The following is a 14,881-nucleotide window of genomic DNA, read 5'->3' as shown; positions in this document are numbered from 1 at the left end:
TCTTAGTCTTTAGGAAAACTGACACGGATAGAATCAGCATCACCAACAATTTGAAGAATTGGAGGAAGGACTTCTCAGGCAATGAAATCATCAACAAATCTTTGACTCTAGTTCCAGGCTTTATAATCTGCGATGTTTAGAAAGAATGCAATGGTAGGATTTTCAAGAACAGAACTGGATCGACCCAAAACATCATTACACAAATATTACGACAATGCAAAGACACTATTAGAGCCCTTTTGTGGAAACCTCCTGAGGCCCATCATTTGCCCCAAGGTGCTCACATACTACTGCAGTTGGGTTTCCATACGCTAGTTCCCCAGGGCATAAACAACGGTGTGAGCCAAACAACTATTGGTAAATACTTTTGGCAACCTCCTCCTCATGGTTTTTTGAAAATCAATATAGACGGAGCCTCTAAGGGTAACTGAGGGATGGCTGGATTTTGCAGGGTCATAAGAGATGAGCAAGGGCGCACAAAGGATATCTTTCATAGTCATTTGGGGACTTCCACTAATAACATGGTAGAGCTCATGGCCTTAGAGCAGTGCCTGGAAATCCTGATCGAGTCAAATTTTCACAACACCATCATTGAAGCAGACTTTGAATTGGTAATTAGTGCGGCCAAGAAGATATGTAATGGAACAACACTTGGAAAAGTTTCAAAACATTGGTAGCTATTGTAGGTCTTTCAGCGTAGCCATTCCCACTTGCAAACCCTGAGAACAGTTAGCTTCGTTCATGTCCGAAGAAAAGCCAATATGCTAGTTGATCATCTGGTCAATGAAGGAGTGCTTTGCAAGGGAAGTTATAGTAGGTATGCTTAGGATTTGACACCCTCAGGGAAATTGCGTGATGATTGTCAAAGACTAGCGGCCAAAGACATGGAGCACTTCCAAACCATGAGGAATGAGAAGAAGGAAGACTCGTGGAAGCAAGAGAGAGAAAAAGAAGAAGTCAATCCTAACTGTTGATCCCCCAAAGAATGCTTAAGACAGAAATTATTACAGGGGAGGAGTACTTGGTAAATAGCGGGCTAGTTGGAAGGCCAATGACCATAGATTTTGATGGCCTTTGTCATAGAATGGCTATCAGGTTGGAAAATGATCAAAGGTTAAGTCTTCAAGCAGACCCGGAGATTTATAGATCAATGGTTTATCATCTTTATTGGATCCATAAAGAGGGTAAAGATCAAGCTAGTTTTCGATTCGATATCTTGGAAGACTGTCAGATCAACAGGGGCTTGATCAGATGGATATTAGGTTTTAAAAGTGATCAGAGGTTAAATCTTGGACTGGGCCCAAACTTTTATAAACCAATGGCTTATATTCCTTATCAGATCCATGAAACAGGTAAGAGGTGTGCATGTTTCTAGGGTGATATCATTAATGAACGTTGGATCTTACGAGATCTTAATCGAAAGGATATCAAGTTTCAACATGGGAGGAGGTTAAGTCTAAGAGCGGACCCGAAGTTTTATACATTAACAATTTATTTTCTATGTTGGTTCCTTAAAGTAGGTTAGGGTCGTGTAAGTTCCCAATGTGATTTCTTTAAGGACTGTTGGATCACTTGGGTTCTTATTGAATGGCTATTGGGTTGGATAATGGTCGGAGGTTTATGTGTAAGCTTTATGTGTAAGGTTTCAGGTTTTGTGTCGGGTTTTGTTGATTGTGTTGATGGTTAATCATCAACAGGTTTCTCTCTTGCTGGTCTTTACACTTGTAAAGACATGTAACATATGTAATCTTTCTTGTAGTTAATAGAAGGCTCTACTCTTACTTGACCAAAAAAAGAACAATAGTGGGCTTCTATGGGGCACAATAATAACAATATGGGGACTACATGGGCACAAAAATATAATAAGGGGTTTGTAATAATAACAATAAGGAGTTACACTAGTAGTATAGGGACCTAACATACTACGAGACGCGTAGCTGTTTGCGGTGCATGTCACGGATGATTATTTTGTTGATACCATATAGTTCTTAATGATGGGAACAAATTTAGAAGGTTATTCCACTCAAAATAAGGAGTTAGTAGTTTGCAACTTTGAGTTGTGGATTTTTCGATAATTGTGAGTCATTTGCATAAGATGGTGTTAGATGAGATATTGCGTAGGTATGTTATGGAGTTTGAGCATGCCAGTATCCTAGCTGAAGCCCATGCAAGAGTGGCAGGAGGACACTATGCAGGGAAGGAGACCACACAAAATATCTTGTGCATTGGGTTATGCTGGCCAACATTACACAAGGATTTTAAGGAATATTGCAAGGCATGTGATGCTTGCCAAAGGACGGGGTAGCCTTTGCAAACAAATGAATTTCCTTGAAATGCCCAAGTTTCTTTCTAGGTATTTGAGAAGTGGGTCATTGAATTTATAGGCCCCATACAACCACTAGGAATGAAAACAGGCGCGCAGTATATCATTAATGCAACTAATTATTTAACCAGGTGGGTGGAAGCACAGCTTGTGAAGGATTGCACAATGGCCACTTTTGCGATGTTTCTATTAGATTATGTGTTAACGAGGTTTGGATGCCCTAGGATCTTGATGAGTGATAGGGGTACACATCTTTTAGTGAAATGATTAGCGCGATGCTTGAATATTTCCAAGTGTATCATCAGAACATCACATCCTATCAGCCCCAAGTGAATGGAATTGTGGAAGCTTTTAACAAAATTTTGTAGCACGTGTTAGGGCCTAAATCAACCTCAGGCTAAGAAAGGTAGGTCTAGGGTAACATCAAACCATGCTTAACCTGGTAGCTAGCCCTACCAGGTCGGGAGAGGGCTCTCTCCTTGTCAATCTCAGGAAATATAGCAAGTGAGGCTTGAGATGGCTTATGTAAAGACTAATTTAAGGCTAGGTATATGCTCAGAGGAATTTGATTGAATTTAATGTTGGTTTGTTGGCTCAAATGTGAAAGGTAGATTTGGGTATGGGGAATTGACTCAATCTTGCAGAGGTTTCTGTGGGGCGAGGTAGGCAAATGGTTTAGTACTTTGAAATAAGTGAGATGGAGAGTCTTAAGACTAGTGAGGAGTTGGAGAGGACATGAGAGTCTTAGGAATCCTCTTCAAATAGTTGAAAACATGAAAAACTAAACAAACCCTAAGTAGAGCACTGCAACATCAATGATTTCTACCTTTATCCTTGATTCATTTAGTCCAGTTGAAAAGAGAAAGATGATGGCATACATAGACACATGTAAAATTGAATTACAGAAGGAAAAACAATACCAAATCAACTTGCCACAAGAATCCCACAAAATGCTGCAAACCTTGGTCTATTCCTTTGCCAAACTGCATAGATGAATGTACAATAATGCTCAAGGCATTCACAAGAGTCCAACCTTTACAAATGACTAAAAAAGTACTAGATATATGCAACAAAAAACTCATGCTAGGCTTTAGGGGTCGAATTCATGATTTTAGGAGCTATTTCAACAACATCTAAACTAAGAATTGAAAAGTAGGTACTGGAACAACTTGCCTCTAAAACTAAGGAAACTGATTCATTCAGTTCAAAACTACCTTTTCATGATGTATCTACCTCCATGAGTGAATTATCAACATTTTTACATAAAAGTCCATCAAGTTACATCAATTTACATCATGAGTTTGACCATGAGAGAAAAAAAGGTCAAACTAAGAAAAGACTAGGCAAAAAAAAAAGTGTTTTGGAAAAAAATGACAATTTTCCATCCTGTGCACCGCGCCACTGTCCCTACGCATAATGCCTTTTTGCAGTTGATTTTGGAGGCCTTCCCTTGCACCCAATTTTCTCCACGTGGGCTTGTTGGAAAGGCTTGTCTATATACTTTCCAGAACAGGTGGAATCTTTAAATTTGGCATCGTTTTGACCTTCCAAAAGTGAGTTCTCCGAACACTGCCTCTTGTGTGGCCAAAAAGGGGTAGAAAGGGAATTTTTGAGGTGTTTTTTACCCTTTTGGAGGCCCAAAACTTGACAAAAATTTCTAGTAATTTTTGGGTATTTATGATTTTACATGAGGAATCCAAAAATTTAGAGTTTTCCTCTAGAGGAGGTCCCTAGCAAAAGTGAGCGCCAAGTGGCGCTACACACCAGGCAGAAAAACCTGTTTTTTCCTTAAAAAATTCAAAATTGACAAAAGGTGTGCCAAATTTCTTGAAATTTGATCTGACTGACCTGCATCAAGTACTATGTTGGGCTAAGGAGCCTTCAGCCAAGATCTTGAGATTATCTTGCTCTTTCTTCCTCAAAGTTTTCCTCAACTTGGCCTTTAGGCTCCTGATTCTTGCTTTGCAAATCTTGTTTCTTGCCAAATAGTGATAGGCCATGTGCCTCAACATATTTTTTTCTTTGTTGGCCTTCTCCAATAGCTTCTCCAAGTGCATTTTTTCCCTTTCTAGCCAAGATTCTCGATCAACTTCAATCTCTTGCTCTAGTGGTGTCAACTTGACTTTCCTCCTTTTGGTTGCTTGCCTATTTTCTCTTATGTCTCTCAACTCCATGATAGTTTGCTGGTATTCCAATTGCTTGTTCCTTTTCTCAAAGTGTTTTATGATCCACTTAACTCTTTCTAGGTTAAGAGATAAGTCATGAATGTCAGCTTCTTGTTCTTTAGTGATCTCCTTGAGTTTCGAGTTTTGGGAGCCCAAATCAGTGTCCTCATCCTGAATGAGAATGAAATCTCTCTCTCTTGACCTTCAAAAGGCCCCTCATCATGCACTGGTCATTTACCTTTGTCCTGTACCTGCTTTGCTGTCGAAGGAAACGAGACCCCTTCCACCCTTGGAAATAATCTCCTAGTGCCCTTCTGATAAGTGACAAATACTGGCACACTGGTGGTTTGAGTCTCATGCACTTCTTGTTGATGTGAAGGCCCTCCTGCCTCATGAAAAATTGATTGTGTCACTTGAGGGCTTGTGAAAACCTCATGTAAAATGAAATCATCCCATGAAACATTCAACAAACTTAGCTGATGCAAAACCACAATCTTGATCAATGCAAAGTGATAGATGCTATTATACTGCTAATGAGGAGGTTTTCTTTGCACCAATGTGGTCATTTTCTCAATATTCTAGCGCATGAAATAGGGGAGGTTCATCATCCTCACTTTAGTGAAATGAATCAATAATCTGACATGATAGGTGTATAAGCGAGAAAATATGCCTTCACAACTGAAGTATTTGGTTATGAGTTTCATAAGTGGAGCATATGTGTCCTATTTGTTTCTGATAGCCAGCCATGATATAAGGCTCATAATGCTCTTTGTCCACCAGCTATCCCTTGTTCCACTATTCACCCACATTCGGAATACTTGTTGCTTCAGCTATAGTTTCAGGTGTCAAAGTGAATGTAACACCTGCCAAATTGACCTGGTCATTGTGAAAATAGAGGACAAACAATCTAGCAAGCTCATGGTGATATTTGACTCTTTCCACCATCTCACAAAACTGGTAGCAAGATTGATGTTTGAAACATGCTACAGCAAGAGGACAAGCCAATAGCTTTGTAAGTGTAGTGGGCTCCTCCCGGATGTGTTTTCCTCCCTTGTCTGGTTTTCTTGGTGCATGAATTTCTTGGGAGGAATCACTCACTGTTTCCTCATCCCTTCCATATGGTGAATCGGTTTCCATGTTTGCCACTGTATGGTGTTTCAATGATGAGTATGAAGAGATTTTAAATCAAGAATAGGTGTTTTCTATTTGATGAATGGAATTGATGAGTGGGACTGTGAATGAGGGATTTTGTGCTGACTATAGGGTTATAAGGGAGTGATATGGTTTGGGGAATGAGGATTAGGGTTTAGGGTAATAATGGGAATTTGTTGTTAGGGTTTAGGATTTTGGGGATAGGGGGGTAGGATGAATGTGAATGAGTGTAGTGGAGGAATGTGAAAATGATTGCAGGGAGCAAACAACAACAATGACAATTTTTGAAAACCCTAGGTAGTTTTTCAATGGACTATGCAACAAACTAGGGTTTGTATTTCACCTATTGAAACACCATTAAAGAGGATGAAAATATCTTGCAAAGGCACTTTGGGATGCTTAAATTATTGAATGAAGCTTGCAAGGTTTTGGAGGTTGATGAGGTCGTTTGGATGAAATTCGGGCTTGGAGGGCAGGTGCGTCGTGCCCACTAACAAGTGCATCGCGCTTCTCTGATGCGTCGTGCCCATTTAAATTTCAATGTATTTTTGAGCTTCTGTGTGCCGCACAGACCACCGTGCACCATGCCTCAACCCAGGTGTGCCACGCCAAAAGAACTTTCACAGTTTTTACTGCAAATTCTCTCCTTTAGCCTCAAACGTGATTTGGCTTTGTTCTCTTCCACTCTTTGCCCCAAATGAAGACTTTAACATGAAAAACACTTTATATACAAATGACTTTGACTTTTCATTTAAAAGAAACCCACTTTTCTAATGTTTTCCTTTCACTTTATCTTTAAAACTCTGTTTTGTAGTTGGACTTGCTTTTTGACTTTGATGGACTAATGCTTTGAATTTTTTACTTTTTTGTAGGAGTTGGAGTGTAGGAGCTTGGCAAGGTGACGAGGACTACATTTTCAGACTTATTACATATAGGAAGAATAAAATTACATGAAATTTATATACATAGACAATAAAACTCTGTTTTTCCTCAAAATAGGGTTTTGAGGAAAAATCAATCTCTGAGCATGTGATTATTAATTTTTTTTTTGCTGAGACTTTATTTGACCTCCTCATGTGCCTGCTAACCATTATTGAGATTTTACAAGACTTTGATGACAATACCCTATACCTAATGAGACCTAAAACCCTAAAATGACTTTTGCAAATGGAACGAAATAAAAATGACAGTGAATGATTTGTATATGTGGAAATAGGCTAGCAGATAAAAAGCATGAGGGAAATTGATACAGAACCACTACCATCAAATGATCCATGACCTAATGGAATGAAACTAATCAGATGAGACACCTAAAATGCATGCAAAAAGAAAATTTTGATCATTGATGGAGGGATGAAGATACCGACACTAACAGCACGCATTGATAAAGGTATGCAACACGCAGAGGAATCACTGGTACATGCACATACCTATTGTATTACGTGATTATAGGACAACGTACAAGAAGTTGACAGGACAAACACTGTTCAGGTTGTTATATGGAATTGAAGTCGTAATGTGAATGGAATGTATTGTGCCAAGCTTACGGATTACAACCTTGATTGAGAGGGCAAGCTGTGTTACCTTGGAGGAACAACTTGCGTAGATCATGGAGTTAGAAGAAGATCACCTCCTTATATGATTTCACCAGCAAGTGCAAAAGGAATGTGAGAAGGCATGGCATGATCGACATATTAAGTCGCGCATGTTCAACATAGATGATTTCATGTTGTTATATGACAGCAAGTTCACGAAGTTTCCAGGAAAGTTTCAAATGAACTGGTTGGGGCCGTATGTTATTAACGATATCACAGATGGTGGTGCATTTAGGCTCGCAAAGCTAAACGTGGAACCATTAGTGAACAGAAGTAGGCTGAAGTTGTACACAGGGGATCCTCCCCCTGCGCGATGATTATATGCTAGCAGGACAGTCTTAGTAATCCGAGTAGTTGCAAGGGATTGTGGGACTATAAACTATGCTTCCCAACTAGGTAAAGAATGAGGTAGAAAGGTTGCGTGATGGATGGCAGGGGTGCGACAGGTGAAGCTACGCTAGGTGAGTTGAACCATGGAGGATGGTGCCGTGCAGGTCGATTGAACAATAGTCATTGAAGTTAATACTCATGATGTGACAGCCAAAAATTAGTTAAGAGGAGTGTGTAGGTGCTACTTATGGTGAAAATATTTGGAGATCTGCTGCCAAGAAAGAATTTATTATCAGATTTTGGGGGGAATCATCAAATTGAATTCAAAACTTCCTATAAATTACGCGTGTTGGTCCAACGAATAACACTTTGAATTCTGAGAGTTAGTTGGGCACTTTTCTGTCTGAATCTTATGAATCGTGAGTTCTAGGAAGAGTTTGTGATGTGTCCCTCTTTTGCAAACTACTCTGCAATAGCCCGAGAGCTCTTCATTGACCGAATGACTATTATTAGCCACGCTAAAGCCATAATTTCAGATGCTGTGTCTGATACGTCGGGCCTTGAAAGTTCAAGTATGGAAGCATCAACCCTTGTGCCTACCACACAGAGGTTTTAGAGGCCAAAGCAATCGACCACAAAAGAGAAGCAACCAACTACAAAAGAGAAGAAATCAGACACAAAAGAGAAGCAGAAGAAGTCAATTCCATTGAAAATGTCACCGTGGAAGAATCTGGAGGTGCACCAAAAGGAGAAAAAGGAAAAACAACCAGAGACAGTGGTTGATTTGGAGGAGGAGGAGTACTAAGGCATAAAGGAATTAGATGTCACAGAGGTCAATCCTATCTCATGGTTCCCTGAGCATATCCCTCCATGGAAGGGAAAGACCAAGGTTACCAAAGACTTGGAATCCTGGAAATTCACCGTTTCCACACCCCTATTGCTTGAACAGGTGGTATTTGAATATCCTACGCTAGCATGCATTCGACTATTGAAAATGGAGGATTGGTACCTTGCGAACCATGAGAGGTTCCCGCATTTAATGATCCACAAATACGTGATGAAGATATACTATGAAGAGACAAGAGCTATACAGTTGGAGCCCATGAAGTGGGTCAGAGGTGTTGAACAGGAGGGGTTGTTGCACATGCTTTGCATAACACATTATCATAGATTGACTATCAACACAGTATGTGTGTGCCATATCCTCGTGTTGATACACGATGGGTGTTTATGGCTCAGGGAGCCCATCCTCATCATGAACATGTTAATTCACTGAATCACAAAGATACATTACAAAGGAGAGGACCCTACCAAGGAGTTTGGGGCGAAAACTAGGGAAAGTGAATTGGCAGACAAGATGAAGGCAGAGTATGGGATTTTTAAGAAGTTCAGGACCAGGCAGTGCAGTTTTCCACCCAAATTCTTGTGGGAAAAATGATGAGAAAGTACCATTTGGACAAAGTTCTAGTGGCGGTAGTGTCACTTGTAGCACAATTCATGAATGGTGTCCAAAAAAATTGGGCAAAATATTTATGCAAGGAGTTCCTCTCAAGCTAATGAGAATATGAGGAAGAAAGAAAGCCATTTGATTATGCATGGTTGCTATTATCTATTGTGTTAGTATCTTGGAGGTTGTCAGAGGATATTCAGTCCCCCCCTGCACAAGGACATGTAACCCAAAGTAGTGTGGTTCGCCTCGCTGTGGTCAACAAAGGATCTAGCAAGAATCAATGATAATTTTTTTTATGGATCCTCATGGAGATGGACCTTTGGATGGTTATAAATCAGAGGCGAAGGTTGTCCCCAACCTTGTTCAAACAACTGAGGGCCTACACGAAGTTCAATGCCGACTTCCATAGTGTGTCAATCATAGTGCGAAGGACCCACAACACGTCAGGCACAAGTTTCCATATTTGGTATCTAAGATGAATGTGCATGAGATCATGGGGTATTATCCAACAAAGTGGTGTGAGCCCACGGGGCTTGATGTGGGAACAAGCAAAGGTGTCAAGAGCTCTGCTATGTAGAAGCGAAAGGATGAAGCTCAAAAGGCCTCGTGCACCTTGGATGAGAAGAAGATGAAGGAAGATACTACTAAGGCAGCTGCAGGGAACGAAAGTGGTGGAGAAATACTATGATGCTAAAGAGCAGGTTGAAAAATAACAACAGGATACAGTAGAAGGCAACAAATCAACTTCACTGCACAATGACGAGCAAGAGTTGTTAGAGTAAGGAGGAGGTGGTGGTGAGAAGCAGAGCACTCGTTTCACCCTAAAGAGGCATGGACTAGAGCAGGTGGGTCAAAAACAGAAAAAGTATAATGTTGATAAGAAGACACACCTCAACCCAATGGTGTTGACGATGGTGATCTTGATGAGATTGGTGACAAGGTAAGAGACACAACGACTAAAGTGTTGCATTAGTTTGAGCAATAGTACATGTAGAGATTGGATAAAATCCAAAAGGATCTACATGAGATGTAGATCCAGGCTAATAGGATTTGACTGGGTGTCAAGGAAGCAGGTGGGGTGCAAGCGAGCTTGACATAGAGAAGTGGCACAGTGGTGGAGCTGGAACGCACTCTGGACCTCAGAGTCATACCCTTTCTAGAAGGGTCTGTGCATGTAGAGTTCGATGAGGATCGCATTGTGACCAGCATAGTGAAGGACATGGGGCTAAATTTGGCGTCGTTTCCACTCCCAACCCTCCATGCACTGCATCAAGGGGTTTTAGATGAGTTGAAGGTTAGAGAGTAGCGTGTCCTCATCATCATAAGTGAGTTTAAGGTTAACAATGGGAAAATGTTTGCGAAGAAAAACCAAGCACTAAAGGAAGAGGAGGAGCCACAGACACGACGTCAGAGCTTGGAAACAACGACTGAGTAAGCTTGCAAGTCAGTACCTGAATTGAACATACAAGAGGATGCAAAAGCCTCAACAAAAGTAACAAAATTAGCTGCGACGACATGCGCATCGAGGGATGATGTCGATAGGGTGACTTTTGATTTCTAGATGAAGATAACAGAGTTGCAGTTGAATTTGTAACCCACATCTCTGCCATAGGTATGGGAGCAATGTGAAGAAGCAATCAAGGAGCACATGAACTCATTGGATTCCGAAGTCACTAATTGTGCATCAAAGTTTGATCAAGTGATGGAGTTAGGGAAGAATCTATAGGAGAACCTAACCCTACAGAAACTAAACACTGATGTCTGAGAGACAAAGTGGTAGTATGATGAGGTCCAAGTGACTGTGCGCACTTTAGTGCTAGCGCAACACCTCGCGAAGTTCTAAGAGATAAAGAAGGTGCAAGCACATGTAGGAGAATTGCCGAGGAAGGAGGCGCTACTCAAGACCATATTACAACAGTGGCTAGAGGAAGCTTGTCAACTGACTCTGTCACTTGAGGAAAAGCTAAAGGTGCTACAACAGATGCAGAGAATAATGCGCTTAGGAGTGGAGGACCCGAAAATAGAAAACTTGGTCGAAGAAGTGTAGCGGGTTGTGGCATAGGGTGCTTCTGAAGTTGCAGTGTTACAGGTTGAGCTCGAGGGTCTGCGTAGCAAGATCGAGGTGCCAGCTGAGTGACTTGAGGATGAGTCATGATATTTGTGTTGGTGGTCTATTGGGATAAGGTCCCTAGGGTCATCTTTGGGGTTAGTTAACACAAGTTTTGTATACATTTTAAAAAAATAAGTAATGTCTCCCCGAAATGTGGATGCAGAGCGCGGAGGTAGATAGGAGTCAAAGGGGTCTTAGCCCCTTGTTTGGATTAGTTTTAAGATTCTCCCATGTTTTACGGGCCATAGTATTGTATGGAAGAAATATATAAATAGTTGAGTCATAGTGAGTCTTAGGGATAACTTAGAATGAATAATTGTGAACTCAAAATGATTTTTGTTGTTTTGGGAAAATGCTAAGGCAGGAAGGCTCTGATTCCTATACTTAGGTGAGAAGGGAAAGGCTCCTGTAGCTAAGTTTGTAGGAAGCCTTTATAGGTCCACAGCTGAGTGCACAGGGTAGAAGTGTCTGTATTCTCAATATTGAAATCAATAAAGACGGATTTTTAAGAATTAATGTGCAATCTGAGCATCTTTGTTGATTCTGTTATGTTATGTTTTTTTATGGGAATAAGTACCCTAGGGCTTTGGGTTGGAACTCCAACAGAGTAAGAGAAAACTATAGTAAGAAACACTCATACAAATTAGGCAACATGCTTATATAAAAAAAATATGCGATAGCGCCCATACTCGGATGTCCTTCGTTTGGGTAGTTCCAACAGGGTTCAGACCCTCTACAACTCTTGATGATCTTCGAATCTGTAAATCAACCAATCCGAACATACATAGCAGCATATAGATAAAGCATTTTAATGAAATCAACTTTATATCATATAAGAAAGATGATTAGTTATACATCAAAATAACATTCATACATGAATTACAACAGTATTTGATGCATAAACAAAGTTAATCTCAGGAACAAGACAATGTTTCTTTTTATTGTAGAAAGCTATAACCAACACGGAGAGAATTCACCTGAGTCTTCTTCTTCTAGCTACAAGTAGAACCATCGTCCAGATCCATCCAATCCCAGTCTTCAACAGCCTCCTTCCATAACCAATACCATGATATCTCAAGCGAGTGGGAGAATATCGACCCTCAAGGAAACAAGGGTTTCCTGGACTTGCGGAAGTGCTTGAAGCACAGGGATACTTGAGACTCAGTCAGGGGATAATCTCAGTATAATAATTCTATCCCTTCTCCCCCTTAAGTCCTTCCCATAGAAATCTAATTATACTTCTCCCAATTATTTTTTTAGTTGGGAAAGAGTTGGGAAACAGTTGGGCCACGGGAACTAGGAGGTAATCAACAGGTAAAACCCGTCAACTCCACCCATGGTTAAGGAAATTTAATTTTTTTAAGTGTTTTAACACATATACGTAGGTTGGGTATTAACTAACCCATGTGTACATGCTTTTATCACAGGGAAAAGTAGCGTACAGGGAGTAAAACAATGTTTTTAAAATATTTGGACCAAGTCTGGAAGGAAGGGTTACCCTAGGCCATAAACCAAGCATCACAAATACCAAGGGTGATATTTGGAGCTGTAACAAATTCCCCCTAATATATGAGGTGAGAAGGGGTACATGATGGCCGAAATGTATTAAGTATATGGAAAGGAAACCTGTCAAAGCTGAGAAGGATTTCACCAGATTTCAGCCTGCCAAGACATCAAAAAAAGAGATCAGAAAGAAACAACTATCTGAGGTGGGCATTCCCATGCTCATAGAAAGTAAAGCATGTCTGAGTATCAAGTACAAGTGGATCCACTATGTATATAAGTATAAAATACTGAAATTACATAATGGATCATCTGATCGTGATCGAACAAGTACATGTCTAAATATCACATATAAGAAGATAATCAATGAAGCTAAAAGATGAAGCTGATCACTAATGTCAAAAACTGATCCCAATAGTACCAAATGAACATGATGGAATAAGATGATACTACATTGCAACTCGAATGCTAGCATATAAGATGTCGTCGTGAAGGACTGCAACATATAATGTGGATGGTGTCAACTAGCACTAACAGGAGCAACTCACAAGTAAACAGAAACATGTTGATGCAACCCGAGGTTTTCACCGATCGCCATGGTACATTTCTACACAATGGGTGATTTGAAAATGGGGCGTTAAAGGCTTCTTGCCTAACTTACAAAAACCTCTCCCACTTCCAAAGCTTATATATATTCCCAAGAACTAGTGATTAATCAATTGCGGAATTAATAATGTGCTTGAAAATAGGTGTATTCTTATGTTTATTTTTGAACTATTCAAATGCCTTATGTTCTGTTGTTTATGCTAATATGTGAATACATGTAACAATAAAACAGTGTAACAAATAACAAACACATAAGACAACAATTTAATTAGGAGTTCACCCAAAACTCTTGGGCTACGTCTCTGTGAGCTCTAGTCAACTTAACTAGGCTCTCTTGGATTATGGCATAAGTTCTTTTACAAGCTCCATGCTCAACTCCACTGGTTTACATAGAACACAATGGGCTTAGAACACCATCTTTTCCCTAGCTTCGAAGCTCTCTGGCTTTCTGGCTCTATCCCTGGCTCTGGCTTTGGCTCTGGCTCTCAGGTCTGGCTCTGGTTCTTGGCTCTATTTCTTGGCTCTGACTCTTGGTTGTCACTCTATGAGCTATCAGCAGTTCACTTGACCTCCAAGTGACTGTCTCAGCAACTTTCAGCTCTTTGGTTTTTCGCTCGACCTCCAAGCGACGCCAAAAACTCCCTCCACAGCCTGCGCTTCCCGCTACGCCATCAATTGAGCTCTCTACCTTTCTTGAGGCATCATTCTAGCTCCACGGCTTCCCCAGCCATTTCTTTGCATGTAATCATTCCTCTATGGCTCTACGACTTCTTTTTCTCCTTGTCTCTTCGACCGACCATCTGGCTCTATGGCTCTGTGGCTCTCTCTATGTTACAAACGCATCATTATCTATAAAATGCCCACTTGTAGCCTGGCACAATGATAAGGGGTAGTTACAAAGGAATCGGGGCCTTCCTTCAGGTAAAACCTGAAAATGGAACAAAAAATTCCAATACACAGAGTTTTACCGGAAATAAAATATCTGGCACAACATCCCAGACTTCAAATTCTATGAAATTGCGCTCATAATCCCTATTAGGTCTGCACTTTTATGGTTGTCATAAGCCCCCCATTGATTTGCATGATCTCTGATCCAATAGCTCACAGCCATTTCGGATGGTTAATGCGCGCAGAGGTTACCTGCTCGAAAAGGCGGTTTTCTCTCTCCTGCGCCATAAAACGTGTCGGCTAGAGTATGGGATCGGGTGGAGCCCATCCAATACCACTTACCGCCTGAGGCCCGCCCAAAATCATGCTTATCACATAACTCAAATAACCCAAAGCTACATCTATAAACCTTTCGGATATGCCTTCAGTCGCAATATCACTATCGCATCGTCGCATGGTCAAAACCAAAATACACGGGAATACATTGAAATTTCGAAATTCCAGGATTTCAAATTCTATGAAATTAGGTCTATAAACCCATCCGGTCCGGCCCTTATCAGCATATCACTATCACAATCTCATTGGCCCTGGCATTAGGGATCACCGATCACCAATTGTCGATTAAATCTGGACCGTTGATCTACTCCTTGATCGAACAGTCGATATCGCATCGCATGTTGCTATTGCATCGGCCCTTTGTATCAAGGATCATCGATCTCTCAACCGATGATTAAATCTGGACCATTGATCTATGCACCC

The sequence above is a fragment of the Pinus tabuliformis genome, chromosome 3_2 (genome assembly GCF_031772625.1).
Source record: "Pinus tabuliformis cultivar Carrire ecotype Pingquan chromosome 3_2, CPIR1, whole genome shotgun sequence".
Lineage (NCBI taxonomy): Eukaryota > Viridiplantae > Streptophyta > Pinopsida > Pinales > Pinaceae > Pinus > Pinus tabuliformis.
Note: the sequence above shows the minus strand (reverse complement) of the source record.